This window comes from Aquarana catesbeiana, linkage group LG10, assembly GCF_042186555.1.
Source record: "Aquarana catesbeiana isolate 2022-GZ linkage group LG10, ASM4218655v1, whole genome shotgun sequence".
NCBI classification, from domain to species: Eukaryota; Metazoa; Chordata; class Amphibia; order Anura; family Ranidae; genus Aquarana; species Aquarana catesbeiana.
The window spans coordinates 137,503,614-137,519,101 of NC_133333.1; the positions used below are offsets into that span (position 1 = coordinate 137,503,614).

At 43.5% G+C, this 15,488-nt stretch overlaps 1 long non-coding RNA gene across 1 annotated transcript in view; it reads right to left on the reverse strand.

The window, feature by feature from the left end:
- The window catches only part of LOC141110914 (uncharacterized), a 71,075-nt gene extending 56,425 nt beyond the window's left edge, over positions 1 to 14,650 (reverse strand). Inside the window, exons 1-2 of the long non-coding RNA XR_012236350.1 lie at positions 14,491 to 14,650; positions 12,263 to 12,328 (exon numbers count right to left, since the gene is read on the reverse strand). This is a non-coding gene — a long non-coding RNA (uncharacterized lncRNA). The remainder of the gene's footprint in view (positions 1 to 12,262; positions 12,329 to 14,490) is intronic.
- Positions 14,651 to 15,488: the final 838 nt, after the last annotated feature.

Consider the following 15,488-nt stretch of genomic DNA (forward strand, 5'->3'; position numbering starts at 1 on the left):
CAGGCAATGGAGCCTTGCGGCTTCACTGACAGTTTCCTACTGCGCATGCGTGAGCGGCGCGGTGCGGCGCTCCGTTCTGTGAATGGCCCCGTGGTGTTCTGGGAACACACACAGTTCCCAGAAGACAACGGGGCCACTCACCACGGAATAGGAAGAGGCAGATTAGGAAGACTGCCTAGCAACAAGGGTTTGGGTAAGTTTAATTTTTTTTTTTTCAAATTAGGATTTTTGGTGTGTTTTTTTTTTTTTTCAGGGTGGCCCTCCACTTTAAGTGCCCCATTCAAGAGAAGGTGATTGACCTTCTCTTTAATTTCTCTTCCTTCTAATTACCTCCCCAAGAGAGGAGTCGTTAGTAAAGGGGCTGAGCTATGCTAAATTTAAGGGGAAGGGGAAATTGTCCAATCTTGGAGGAGATACGTCTGGAGGAAGGAGAGCGTTAACATCATTCCACCAATCGGGGGTCCTGTTCAAGTCAATGAGAGATGGGTGTATATTAGTGTAAGGTACACACAGGGAAGAGAAGTCTGACGTGGGCCCACACACATCACTACTGGTAAATATCAGGTCAGCTCCCAGCACTTAAGGTATACCTGCTTATTTTATGTTTGTTTGCCGTTTTGTATTTTGATGTTTTGAGGAATATACTCTATTTTATTTTAACCTAAGATTTTCTTATCTATAGATGGCACTGTGTATTAGACTTTCAACTACTCACCAATAAATGTTGTTTTTGTGTTAAAGCTTTCACTCGTGGTCAACAAACTCATTTAACCCACATCATATCTTTGAGATATTAAATCTTAAATATAATGAACGGGTAACGGTGTGTGTCAATCGCTTACCTGGGGAAGAGATGGAACCTAGATGCAGTATGGGAAGAGAGCAAGCTGGCAGAGGCAGCGTGATGCTTTGCGTCTTTCCATTTAGTGTGGATGTTACTTTGACACGTGCCACCTCCCTAAACCATTGTTTTGGACCAAGTACACCCTTCATGGAAACAGTTTTTTTGGCGGCAGTGGCCTCTTTCAGCAGGATAATGCTCCCTTTTCCCCACTGCAAAAATGGCTAAAGAATGGTCTGAAGAACATAATAAGTTTGAGGTGTTGATTCTGGATTGTGATTTGGAGTGGGGTGTGCTGGAAAAACAAGTCTTATCCATGGGGTTCCCACCTTGCAACTTAAAGGATCTGCTACAGCTGGCTTGGTACCAAGATACCACAGCACACCTTCAGATGTGGTGTCCATGCCTCAATGGGTCAGCTATAGCATTTAAATGTACTGTCCACACTTATTTATTTTTTTGGTTTATCAATTTGTATTAGTGACTCTCGCGTATTTAATTGGTCACTCTAGAATATTGTTTACACTGTTGTATATGCTTGCCTTTATTCAGGCAGACAGAGTTCAGTAAGCATTGCAATGGATTATTGAATTATTGGTTTGGGAATCGCATTTCTGCGCTTCACAACAAGACTATCTTTACTGGTACTTTAGTATTGTGTGTGTATATATTGACCACAGAGGGAACATATACAATAACAGCGCAGCACCATAACAGTTTGACCTCAATTACACATTAGCCAGGAATAGCTAACAGGTGCTAGTAGCAGTTAACCACGTTTAATCACATGAGAAGTCGCACCCTATTTGTGCCTATGAAACAGTCTTGCAACAATTTTGAAAAGGTTCCGGCACTATTTCTGGCGATTTCATGTGCAACTTGCATAGACATCTGTGTATGAAGTTGCAGAGGTGTTGGCAAGCTGCACAAGAAATCGCATTGACCAGTGGCGATTTCAAAGCCACATTCGGTGTGAACTGGGGCTTAGGCTAGGTTCTCACAAAGGTGGGTGCATGAATTGCACCTATTCTCACACCCAAAATGCACTGCACTTTAAAAACGTGAGGCTGTTTTTAATTCTTAATAGCACCCCCACACATCTACAAATTAATTCCATTTGGGTGCGTGAATCACCGGGAAATTGCATGGTGCAGAAACCTTTTTTTCTGCATAGAATGCAGGCACAGTAGCCCATTAAAATGAATGGCTGAAGAAATGAAGCACGCAGAGCTGCATTAGCGTGAACCAGGCCTTAAAGCTACAGCCATCTGCTCTGTGTATTCAATAGGCAACAGATTAACCACCGCAGTGGTAAAAGCTTTTAAGAAATATTACCAGTCAGACATTGGCAAAGTTAAATCACAGCCAGAATTGTGTGAAGGATAGGACCCACCAATAAGAGCATAGCTCGAACTAAAACTGCTTTTCAATTGGTTCCTTTGAGACAGGTGTCTTTTGTGGGGGGGTCCCCAACCACCGGGCTGTGGCTTCTCTGCAGCCAAGCCGCGAGTGAGTGGAGAGATGACATCATCTCTCACTGCCCACCCTACATCACCACAGTTCTGCCTTAGCCGTGCATCTGCGGTTAGCAGAGAGATTACATCATCTCACTGCCCGCCCCCACTCTGGGAGCCATGTGCTGAAAAGCTGGGGAGAGACAGCAGATCTGCTGTCACTGTTGCCTGCCATCAAATTGCCTTTACATTTAAAAAAAGTGACAAGCTGGGGGGGGGGCGTGGCCAGCTGCTGAGAGGATGGTTACAGGCTGTTAGAGCTCTGAGGTAATGGGCTCGCTGTAGCTTAAATAAAGCGACAAAAATATCTCCTGAGGGCACAATTAAAGCCTGAACGCGGCAAATGTCCTAGGAAGATGGGGAATCGAAAAACTAAAGAAGGACAAATTTAGGCAAGTTCAGAACCCAGGCCGGGACACTACAGAAGATTAAACATGGCGCTGGTCCCTCCTCACCTCACAGCAGCACAAAGCAGCAGGATCCCAGCGCTGAGGGAGACATGGAGACACAGGCTGGCTCGCAGGGAAACAGTCTACAGCTCCAGGTTGACATTAACAGCACCATAAAAAGGAGAATTTCATCCTCTGAGGAAAATGTCAGTGAAACTCCAAATGAATATAATAGTACACTGGGAATTAACCCCTATGATGCAAAACTAAATGCAATACCTACCACAGGTCAACCCATGTCAGATTCCACTATTAAAGACATTATAATGTCACTGAGGGGAGCTCTTCAGCTTGACATGATACATTTTATGAATCAGTCAAAGCAAGAAATTGATGAACTAGGTGACAGAGTGGAATATGTGGAAAACAAAATGAGTGACTTCGCAGAAGCTCATAATGAATTAGTTGACACATATTTTGATGTGGAAAATGAAATTAGAAATCTAAAAATGAAGGTCTCAGACTTGGAAGATAGGTCCAGAAGGAATAATATAAAATTCTGCGGAATTCCTGTGAATATTAAACCTGCTGACCTGAAAAGATTTCTAACAGAAATTATTTCTAAATTGCTCCCTGCAACTCCCCAACAAGAACTGATGATAGACCGTGCACAGAAATCTCACTTAACCACTTGCCGACCGCCTCACGCCTATATACGTGAGCAGAATGGCACGGGCAGGCAAAATCATGTACCTGATCCGTGATGCCTTCCCGCGGGCGGGGGGTCCGATCGGACCTCCCCCGGTGCCATAGGCGGTCGGCTCTTGTTCGCGGGCGATGAGAGGTCAGGGGGAGGCCATCCATTGATGGCCACCCCCTCCCGATCGCTCCCAGCGAATCAAATGCTTCCTCTCCCTCTGTAATGTAAACAGAGGGAGAGGAAGTGATGTCATCTCTCCTCGATCCGGCGCCGAGGAGAGAAGACATCCAAGTAAGTTGCACCAATACAACTCTTCCAGTAGAACACGCAGGCACACTTTTCACCCCCCTTTACCCCCCGATCACCCCCCTGTACCCCCTGTCACACTGACACCAATAGCAGTTTTTTTTTTTTTTTTTTGCATTGGTGTCAGTTTGTGACAGTTATAAGTGTTAGGGCAGTTAGGTTAGCCCCCTTTAGGTCTAGGGTACCCCCCCTTTAGGTCCAGGGTACCCCCCTAACCCCCCCCTAATAAAAGGTTAACCCCGTGATCACCCCCCGTCACCAGTGTCGCTAAGCGATCGTTTTTCTGATTGCTATATTAGTGACACAGGTGACGCTAGTTAGGGAGGTAAGTATATAGGTTCGCTGTCAGTGTTTTAGAGCGACAGGGACCCCCATATACTACCTGCTAAAGGTTTTAACCCCCTGATTGCCCCCTAGTTAACCCTTTCACCAGCGATCACTGTATAACTGTTACGGGTGACGCTGGTTAGTTAGTTTATTTTTTTATAGTTTATTATAGTTTTAGGGCACCCGCCGTTTATTACCTTATAAAGGTTTAACCCCCTAATTGCCCGGCAGTGATATAAGTTAAGTTTTTAGGGTCAGATAAGGTCTGCGTCGCCCCAGGCAGTGTCAGGTTAGCACCAGTACCGCTAAAACCCACGCACGCAGCATACACCTCCCTTAGTGCTATAGTATCTGAGCGGATCGATATCTGATCCGATCAGATCTATACTCCCCAGCAGTTTAGGGTTCCCTGAAATGCAGTGTTAGCGGGATCAGCCCAGATACCTGCTAGCACCTGCGTTTTGCTCCTCGGCCCAGCCCAGCCAAGTGCAGTATCGATTGATAACTGTCACTTACAAAACACTAAGCACACATAACTGCAGCGTTCGCAGAGTCAGGCCTGATCCCTGCGATCGCTAACAGTTTTTTGGTAGCGTTTTGAATCAGTCGTTAACAGTCAGGAGCTTTTTTGCCTGTGAGTCTCACTAGTGTACCCCTAAATTTAGAGCCCAAAATGGCAAATCGAAGGTACACTAGTGAAGAGGCCTACACGTTTCTGAGCATGACAGATAGTGAAGAGGAAGTCACTCATCTGTCAGATTCAGGCTCAGAATACGATCCTGTAGAGGACAGCGGCTCCATGACAGATAGCTCTGACGACGGAGTTGTGGTCCCTGCTAAGGTCAGGCGTACCAGACCCCGAACTTCTGTCCTTGAAGTGCAAGAACCGCAGGGCTCTCGTGTGGAGCAGAGAAGTACTAGTGCCGCTATTCCTTCTGGTGAACTGGCAAGCACCAGCGGCCTAGTACACCCTGGTCGTACATCCAGCACTGCAGTAACACTTGGTGACGTGGCGAGTCCCATAAGTGCAGTTCAAGCTGGCGAGGTGGCAAGCACAAGTAGTGTCCCGCTGCCACCAAGAAGACGAACACAGGCCCGTCGTGCCCATAGTGCCCTTCCTGCTGCATTCGCCAATCCGAATTGGGTACCCACCACTTCTGCAGCACCCGTACTTCCCCCTTTCACTGGCCAACCCGGAATTCAGGTGGAAACAGTTGACTTTATGCCACTGGATTTTTATTCGCTGTTTTTCACCGAAGATCTCTATAGATCTATTGTGGACCGAAGCAATTTGTACGCTGGTCAACACATCGCCACTAATCCCCAGTCCTCCCTTGCCAGAGATTGGAAACCAATTACGGTTTCCGAATTTAAGATCTTTCTGGGCCTTTCCCTCCTCATGAGTGAGTTGCGGTCATATTGGTCCACTGACCCAATTTACCATTCGCCCTTGTTCTCTGCTTCCATGGCCACGGCACGATACGAGCAGATTTTGCGGTTCATGCACTTTAACGACAATGAACTCTGTCGTCCTCGTGGAGACCCTGGATACGATCGGCTCTACAAAATTCGGCCCCTCGTAAACCACTTCAACCAACGTTTTGCAGACTTGTTTACTCCCCATCAAGTTGTCTGCGTTGATGAGTCCCTGGTTAAGTTTTCTGGCCGCTTGTCATTCAAACAGTACCTTCCCAGCAAGCGTGCCAGATACGGGGTCAAGATGTATAAGCTCTGTGACAGGGCCACAGGCTATACATGTAGTTTTATGGTTTACGAGGGCAAAGATAGTCACGTAGAGCCGACAAACTGCCCTGACTACATAGGAAGCGCTGGCAAGATAGTGTGGGACTTGGTGTCACCCTTATTCGGAAAGGGGTACCACTTGTACGTGGACAATTATTACACGAGCGTGCCATTTTTTAGCCACCTTTTTGATCATCAGATTGGAGCATGTGGCACCGTGCGACCTAATCGCCGGGGCTTTCCCCAGCGGCTTGTAGATTCCCGTCTTAGGCTGGGGGAGAGAGCCTGCTTGCAGTGTAATAACTTGCTCGCTATGAAGTGGAGGGACAATAAGAATGTTTTCGTTCTTACCTCCCTTCATGCAGACACGACGGTCCAAATTCCTACGGCGACTGGTGTTGTGGAGAAACCCCTCTGTGTCCACGAATATAACCTTAATATAGGAGGGGTGGACCTCAACGACCAGTTGTTGGCGCCGTACCTAATTGCCCGTAAGGCCAGACGCTGGTACAAAAACGTGTCTGTTTATTTATTTCAATTGGCTTTGCTGAACGCTCATGTGCTATACAGAGCTTCAGGACAGACTGGATCCTTCCTTAAATTCAAGGAAGAGATCGTCAGAGCCCTTCTGTTTCCAGACGGTGCTCCACCTCACCTTCCCCAACCAAATGCAGTAAGCCGGCTGCATGAGAGGCATTTTCTTTATGCCCTCCCAAGTACCCCTACCCAACGAACCCCCCAAAAAAGATGTCGTGTCTGCAGCAAGCGCGGATTTAGGCGTGACACCCGGTATTATTGTCCCCTCTGTCCTGGCAATCCTGGTCTTTGCATTGGTGAATGTTTTGAACGCTACCATACATTAGTGGAGTATTAGCGTAGGGTACAGCACTGCACAGACTAGGACACACTTTCACAGGGTCTCCCAAGATGCTGTCGCATTTTGAGAGACCCAAACCTGGTACCAGTTAAAAAAGTTACAAAAAAAATTATAAAAAAAAAACAAAAAAAAAAGTAAAAAAACAGAAAAAAATATATATAATATAAAAACCAAAAATAGTTGTTGTTTTATTGTTCTCTCTCTATTCTCTCTCTATTGTTCTGCATTCTATACTGCAATGTTTTATTGTTATGTTTTTATCATGTTTGCTTTATAGGTATGCAATTTTTTTATACTTTGTTTTTTTTATTGTTAACCACTTTTTTGCTTTCAGGTACGCCATTCAGCTGCAGAGCGGATTTATTTATCTTGACAGCAACAGCGTTTGCTCCCACGATACATAAAGCCGTGACTCCAGCGCTGTCGGAGGTGATTTCACCACCACAGTTACATACTTCAGCATATATGCCGAAGCGTGGGGGCAGCAGTGGGTGGAGGAGCGATTTGCTCCTGCCTTTTGCGGGAGGATGCCCCCATGCTTCGGCATATATATATACGGTGCATGTATGCCCATCATTAGAAGTGGGTGGATGAAGGGAGGTATTCTAATGGTGGGCATGCCCACTGATCAATATCTTTTTTTCGTTCAGCCCACAGGCTGCATGAAAAAAAAGTTTACAATGTATGCCCAACAAGGACCAGCAACGTACTGGTATGTTGCTGGACTTTGAGTGGTTATACCAGAATGATGCCTGCAGGTTTAGGTATCATCTTGGTATCATTCTTTTCAGCCAGCGGTCGGCTTTCATGTAAAAGCAATCCTAGTGGCTAATTAGCCTCTAGACTGCTTTTACAAGCAGTGGGAGGGAATGCCCCCCCACCCCCCCACCCCCACTGTCTTCCATGTTTTTCTCTGGCTCTCCTGTCCCAACAGGGAACCTGAGAATGCAGCCGGTGATTCAGCCAGCTGACCATAGAGCTGATCAGAGACCAGAATGGCTCCAAACATCTCTATGGCCTAAGAAACTGGAAGCTACGAGCATTTCATGACTTAGATTTCGCCAGATGTATACAGCGCCATTGGGAAATTGGGAAAGCATTTTATCACACCGATCTTGGTGTGGTCAGATGCTTTGAGGGCAGAGGAGAGAGACCCCAATTTTTTCTAAAAAGGAGTACCTGTCACTACCTATTGCTATCATAGGGGATATTTACATTCCCTGAGATAACAATAAAAATTATTAAAAAAAAATAAAAATGAAAGGAACAGTTTAAAAATAAGATAAAAAAGCAAAAAAATAATAAAGAAAAAAAAGAAAAAAAAAAAAAAAAAAAAGCACCCCTGTCCCCCCTTGCTCTTGCACAAAGGCGAACGCAAGCGTCGGTCTGGCGTCAAATGTAAACAGCAATTGCACCATCCATGTGAGGTATCACCACGAAGGTCAGATCGAGGGCAGTAATTTTAGCAGTAGACCTCCTCTGTAAATCTAAAGTGGTAACCTGTAAAGGCTTTTAAAAATGTATTTAGTTTGTCACCACTGCACGTTTGTGCGCAATTTTAAAGCATGTCATGTTTGGTATCCATGTACTCGGCCTAAGATCATCTTTTTTATTTCATCAAACATTTGGGCAATATAGTGTGTTTTATTGTATTAAAATTTAAAAAAGTGTGTCTTTTCCCCAAAAAATGCGTTTGAAAAATCGCTGCGCAAATACTGTGTGAAAAAAAAAAATTAAACACCCACCATTTTAATCTGTAGGGCATTTGCTTTAAAAAAATATATATAATGTTTGGGGGTTCAAGGTAATTTTTTTGCAAAAAAAAATAATTTTTTCATGTACACAAAAAATGTCAGAAAGGGCTTTGTCTTCAAGTGGTTAGAAGAGTGGGTGATGTGTGACATAAGCTTCTAAATGTTGTGCATAAAATGCCAGGACAGTTCAAAACCCCCCCAAATGATCCCATTTTGGAAAGTAGACACCCCAAGCTATTTGCTGAGAGGCATGTCGAGTCCATGGAATATTTTATATTGTGACACAAGTTGCGGGAAAAAGACACATTTTTTTTTTTTTTTTGCACAAAGTTGTCACTAAATGATATATTGCTCAAACATGCAATGGGAATATGTGAAATTACACCCCAAAATACATTCTGTTGCTTCTCCTGAGTACGGGGATACCACATGTGTGAGACTTTTTGGGAGCCTAGCCGCGTACGGGACCCCGAAAACCAAGCACCGCCTTCAGGCTTTCTAAGGGTGTAAATTTTTGATTTCACTCTTCACTGCCTATCACAGTTTCGGAGGCCATGGAATGCCCAGATGGCACAAACCCCCCCCCCCCCCCCCCCCCCCCAAATGACCCCATTTTGGAAAATAGACACCCAAAGCTATTTGCTGAGAGGTATGGTGAGTATTTTGCAGACCTCACTTTTTGTCACAAACTTTTAAAAATTGAAAAAAGAAAAAAAAAAAAAAACATTTTTCTTGTCTTTCCTTATTTTCAAAAACAAATGGGAGCTGCAAAATACTCACCATGCCTCTCAGCAAATAGCTTGGGGTGTCTACTTTCCAAAATGGGGTCATTTTTGGGGGTTTTGTGCTATCTTGGCATTTTATGGCCTTCGAAACTGTGATGGGTAGTGAGGAGTGAAATCAAAAATTTACACCCTTAGAAATCCTGAAGGCGGTGATTGGATTTCGGGGCCCCGTATGAAGCTAGGCTCCCAAAAAGTGCCACTCATGTGGTATCCCCGTACTCAGGAGAAGCAGCAGAATGTATTTTGGGGTGTAATTCCACATATGCCCATGGCATGTTTGAGCAATATATCATTTAGTGACAACTTTGTGCAAAAAAAAAAAAAAAAATTGTCACTTTCCCGCAACTTGTGTCAAAATATAAAATATTCCATGGACTCAACATGCCTCTCAGCAAATAGCTTGGGGTGTCTACTTTCCAAAATGGGGTCATTTGGGGGGGGGGGTTGTGCCATCTGGGCATTTTATGGCCTTCAAAAATGTGATAGGTAGTGAGGAGTGAAATTACAACTTTACGCCCTTAGAAATCCTGAAGGCGGTGCTGGGTTTTCGGGGCCCCGTACGCGGCTAGGCTCCCAAAAAGTCCCACACATGTGGTATCCCCGTACTCAGGAGAATCAGCAGAATGTATTTTGGGGTGCAATTCCACATATGCCCATGGCCTGTGTGAGCAATATATCATTTAGTGACAACTTTGTGCAAAAAAAAAATTGTCACTTTCCCGCAACTTGTGTCAAAAAATAAAATATTCCATGGACTCAACATGCCTCTCAGCAAATAGCTTGGGGTGTCTACTTTCCAAAATGGGGTCATTTGGGGGGGTTTGTGCCATCTTGGCATTATATGGCCTTCAAAACTGTGATAGGTAGTGAGGAGTGAAATCAAAAATTTATGCCCTTAGAAATCCTGAAGGCGGTGCTTGGTTTTCGGGGCCCCGTACGCGGCTAGGCTCCCAAAAAGTCCCACACATGTGGTATCCCCGTACTCAGGAGAAGCAGCAGAATGTATTTTGGGGTGTAATTCCACATATGCCCATGGCATGTTTGAGCAATATATCATTTAGTGACAACTTTGTGCAAAAAAAAAAAAAAAAATTGTCACTTTCCCGCAACTTGTGTCAAAATAAAAAATATTCCATGGACTCAACATGCCTCTCAGCAAATAGCTTGGAGTGTCTACTTTCCAAAATGGGGTAATTTGGGGGGTTTTGTGCCATCTTGCCATTTTATGGCCTTCAAAACTGTGATAGGTAGTGAGGAGTGAAATCAAAAATTTATGCCCTTAGAAATCCTGAAGGCGGTGATTGGTTTTCGGGGCCCCGTACGCGGCTAGGCTCCCAAAAAGTCCCACACATGTGGTATCCCTGTATTCAGGAGAAGCAGCTAAATGTATTTTGGGGTGCAATTCCACATATTCCCATGGCCTGTGTGAGCAATATATCATTTAGTGACAACTTTTTGTAATTATTTTTTTTTTTTGTCATTATTCAATCACTTGGGACAAAAAAAATAAATATTCAATGGGTTCAACATGCCTCTCAGCAATTTCCTTGGGGTGTCTACTTTCCAAAATGGGGTCATTTGGGGGGGTTTTGTACTGCCCTGCCATTTTAGCACCTCAAGAAATGACATAGGCAGTCATAAACTAAAAGCTGTGTAAATTCCAGAAAATGTACCCTAGTTTGTAGACGCTATAACTTTTGCGCAAACCAATAAATATACACTTATTGACATTTTTTTACCAAAGACATGTGGCCGAATACATTTTGGCCTAAATGTATGACTAAAATTGAGTTTATTGGATTTTTTTTATAACAAAAAGTAGAAAATATCATTTTTTTTCAAAATTTTCGGTCTTTTTCCGTTTATAGCGCAAAAAATAAAAACGGCAGAGGTGACCAAATACCATCAAAAGAAAGCTCTATTTGTGGGAAGAAAAGGACGCAAATTTCGTTTGGGTACAGCATTGCATGACCGCGCAATTAGCAGTTAAAGCGACGCAGTGCCAAATTGTAAAAAGTGCTCTGGTCAGGAAGGGGGTAAATCCTTCCGGGGCTGAAGTGGTTAACAAAACCACTCCTGGGAAAATCCCACAGCAATGGGAAAGAATGTCCTAGTTGATATGGTTCTCCTTTCTTAAGAGGTTTCCAAATTCCTCACAGCACACAGTGCTACTTGTTTACTAGCTTATAATATACAACAGCATACGATAGTAAATTGCCTCAGGTACTGTATTGCTCAGGGAGCCCCCAATCTGGGAAATTTTAAATATTTTTTTTCCACTCAGTAGCATACAAGGTACAATACTGCCATCTACTGGATGAAAAGGGAATCAACTCTGTAAGTACTAATGTCACTAACGATATTCATTAACGATGCTTACAAACATTTCCATGGGTCTTAAACTAATGTCACTTAATGCAAAAGGCCTCAACAGCCTTTTAAGCGGAAATCTCTCTGGAATGACATATTAAAATTCCAAAGTGACATTGTATGCATTTAAGAATCACATTTTGCTATGAACAAAGCACCAAAATTCTCCCACCACAAATTCCCTTATATATTTGTATCCAACAACACCAAGAAAACAAAAGGAGTAATATTGGCAACAAAAGATTCTGTTTCCTTCCAACCTCTAAACGTTAAGACTGATTCTCAAGGTCGGTACATTATTCTGGCAGCATCCATTGTCAATATTTATCCCCCAAACAAAAACCCTCATCAATTTATTAAGAAAATTATAAGGAAGGCACGTAAAATGCAAAAAGGTCAACTCATAATTTGCGGAGACTTCAACGCAGCGATGGATCCAGATATAGACACCTCCAATCAAGGACACACCAAAAGAACAGGACTAAATAAGATATTTTCTAATGAAGATTTGTATGATCCCTGGAGGTGTCTGCACTCCCCCTATACCTATACTTTTTGCAGTGCCAAAAAGTTGGACCGCTGTTCTACTGGATGTAAGTTCCTACTGCTGCATCCACAGTGCGAATGAATCACTTCTATACAAATACAATACTCACCAAACAGGTACAAGGCTAGTGCAGGTGCAAACGGAAAAGTCTTTCCTTCCTTAAAGGATAAGTTCACTTAAAAATAAAATAAAATAAATGCACATTTATTTTGCAGGTAAAAGGTTGTTTTTTTTTTTTTGTTTTTTTTAATACGGGTGTAACATCTTATGAAAGGTGAATTTATCTTTTAAATCAATAATAAATGCTATTTTTTTTGTATTAATATAAAAAAAAGTATACTTCGCTGCTCTGTGTAATGGTATTTGTTAACCTCTTCTGTAGTCACCCACCTGTGCTCCTCACTCCTTCCAAATGCGCGCTAACAAGCTGGGCTGTGTGTGTCCATAGATACACACAGCACGGCTTTGTCACACCCCCTCTCCCTCCTCACAGGATTTGACTGGTAGCAGCAGGGGCCTATAGTTTTCACGAAACTAGAAGAGGGAGAAGCACTGGATCAGTGAGAGGTGCCATGTAAGTGTTTAAAGTGGTTGTAAACCCTTACATTTACCCAGTGAGGTGTCAGTCCTCAGGTGATACACAGACATTAAAGTGGATGTAAACCCACTCTCATCCTTTCTAAACTACTGCCATAGTGGTTATCTATGAGGATATACATGCCTCCTGCATGTATCCTTACCTGTTACTTGTCAAATGTCTCCCCTCTGTCTGTTATGAGACCCGAAAAACTGCAGAATGCCTCTAAACTTCCCTTGTCAATATGTATTTTCTCCTGTGTATTTCTTACACTGAACTGTTGCTATGATCACTAACATCCAGTCAAAACCCAGAAAGGTCACCACATGACTTCAGAATGCCCAATCATGCTGAGGTGTGGATCAGCCAATCCTGGGAGAGCTGGAGAAGAAAGGAGGAGGGGATCTGAAGTACACAGAATGTCTCTCTCAGGCTGGTGCATGAGATATGTAAATCACCTGTAAATCACCTGTCACTCACAGCAAAAGGGGAGAAACTAACTCCTATTTCTCTGTCTGTCCATTATCTCACTGAAAAAAGATAAGAGGACTGCTCAGAGCTGGATTAACTCTTTGTGGCAAGACTGGGCACGGATGACATGAAATCCTATACTGTACAAGGTGCAAGCCTTAATTTAAAAAAAATGTTTTTCGGGTTTACATCCACTTTAAACAAATCCTCTTACATGGGTTGTATCTTTTTATCTGCAGTCTTCTCTACAGCCATTCAAACTCCAGAATTTGTACAGTTTGTCTGAGCTTTCAGAAAGCAGGGGGCAGGGATCTGACATTACACTCGACAGATCTCAGTGAAGAGAACTGATTGGAGGAAATGGACACACCCCACTTCACACAGGAACAGAGTTGAGGACAGGATAGACTTCAGCAGCAAAGAGTAATGTGATTTTAGGATTCAGAAGTTGGCACCATGCTGCTGCATAGAACTCCACAGCCATTAGAATGTGAGCCCCTGAAACAATTGCTTTCATGTCTAGAATCAGACATGTTGCGATACTGTGGCAGAATTGGACAGCTGAAGGCGACCAAAGTCTTGCTTGACAAGCAGCAGGAACAGATCAAATTTCCACCTGGCTGCTTACAAGCAGCAACAGTAGAAATCTCTCCTGCGATCGGGTGTCTAGTTTCTCAGTGCGTGGTGCGACCAACTTTATACAATAATGCCTGCCGTCTTGCAGCCCTCCTCAGAATAATGGGTATTCATGAACTAAAGAAAAAAGAAAAGGAGGGTGCACCGACCTAGTGCATTAGCACTGGTAAAGCTTTATTAAAGCATAAAAACAGCAAAGTATATACTCACAAATGAGCATTTGTAAGAGGCATTAACAATTTAACAGGTTTGCTGTTCTGAACACCGACAAGCCAGGACCTGATGTCGAGTGGATCAAACGGATACCTCAAGATGGCTGACGCGTTTCAGGGGAGTACCCCTTTCTTCAGAGCCTAAGCGGGCAATGACTAGTCTCTCGTAGTCACCTCTATATATGTGTCTGCGCACCCCAATCCCTAGCGACGCCCACCCACATGGACTGGCCCTCCCTGGCTCCACCTGATCAATCACATGCATCAACATATAGGGCTACATACCAAACAATTCCCCCATATACTTAACCAGATGGTATGATTTATAATATAAAATATATGATTAAATGTATTTATAATATAAAGTATTATGACCAAAGGAAAACCATACATGATTAGACAGTATAACCTCTCAGGGGGAAGTGATCAGGCACATCTTACCTGCGCCACTCCCACACTTGTCCCATGCTGTAAAGAGGTATGAGGGGATTAAGATAAAACATATTGGACACCATGGAACCTCCAGCTGCTGCCTCCAGTGGGTGGAACGCACACCGCTCAGATAACCAGGAAGTGCGGGTGTACCTGCGTTCCACCCGCGACCTCCGGCCAACCACGGCGTCACTTCCGTTTCCGCGCACGCAAGTGATTGGGCCGCGTGCGCGGAAAACGCGGCCCGGAAGTACGGGTGTGTTTGCATTCCACCCGCTACTTCCGGCCGCTAAAGTGATGACTTCCGCCCAAACAATACAGTGGTATTATATGTGCGCGCATGATGACAAACGTGCACGCCCACACTCACTGCCTGCTCCAGATTACCCCCTCCACTGGCCCAATGCTGAACTGCATCATGCACTCAACTCACAAGGAAGGGGCTAATTACTGCAAAGCATTTGAGGCGCGCAGACACATACAGAAAGTATATAGACAAATGCCCAATGGCATTCGATAGAAGTAACCATCCATAAATTAGTAAAATAAAAACATGTTTTAAAAAATGTAATATAAAAAAACTGTTTAAAAACTTGATATAAAAAGCACAGATCGACTGCTCGTACCAAGCATAAGTATTCTGGGCTCATACATTCTATAGCAGCATTTCAAATGGAGCACCCTACTTGGTGACAGTCTATAGTATAAACACTGTTAGGGGCATAATAATCCCCGCTTTTTAAAAAACAATTTTAAAAGAACACACTTGTATACACTGAAGGATACTTCTATGGACTTTCATACTACGAAAAAGCCATTTGCCCGCTTATATCCGATAGCTTAAAAATGAATATATGTAGGCTAAAATTATATTTTCTTAGTATGAAAGTCCATAGAAGTATCCTTCAGTGTATACAAGTGTGTTTTTAAACAGTTTTTTTATATTACATTTTGTCATCATGCGCACGCATATAATACCATTGTATTGTTTGGGCGGAAGTCAGCCC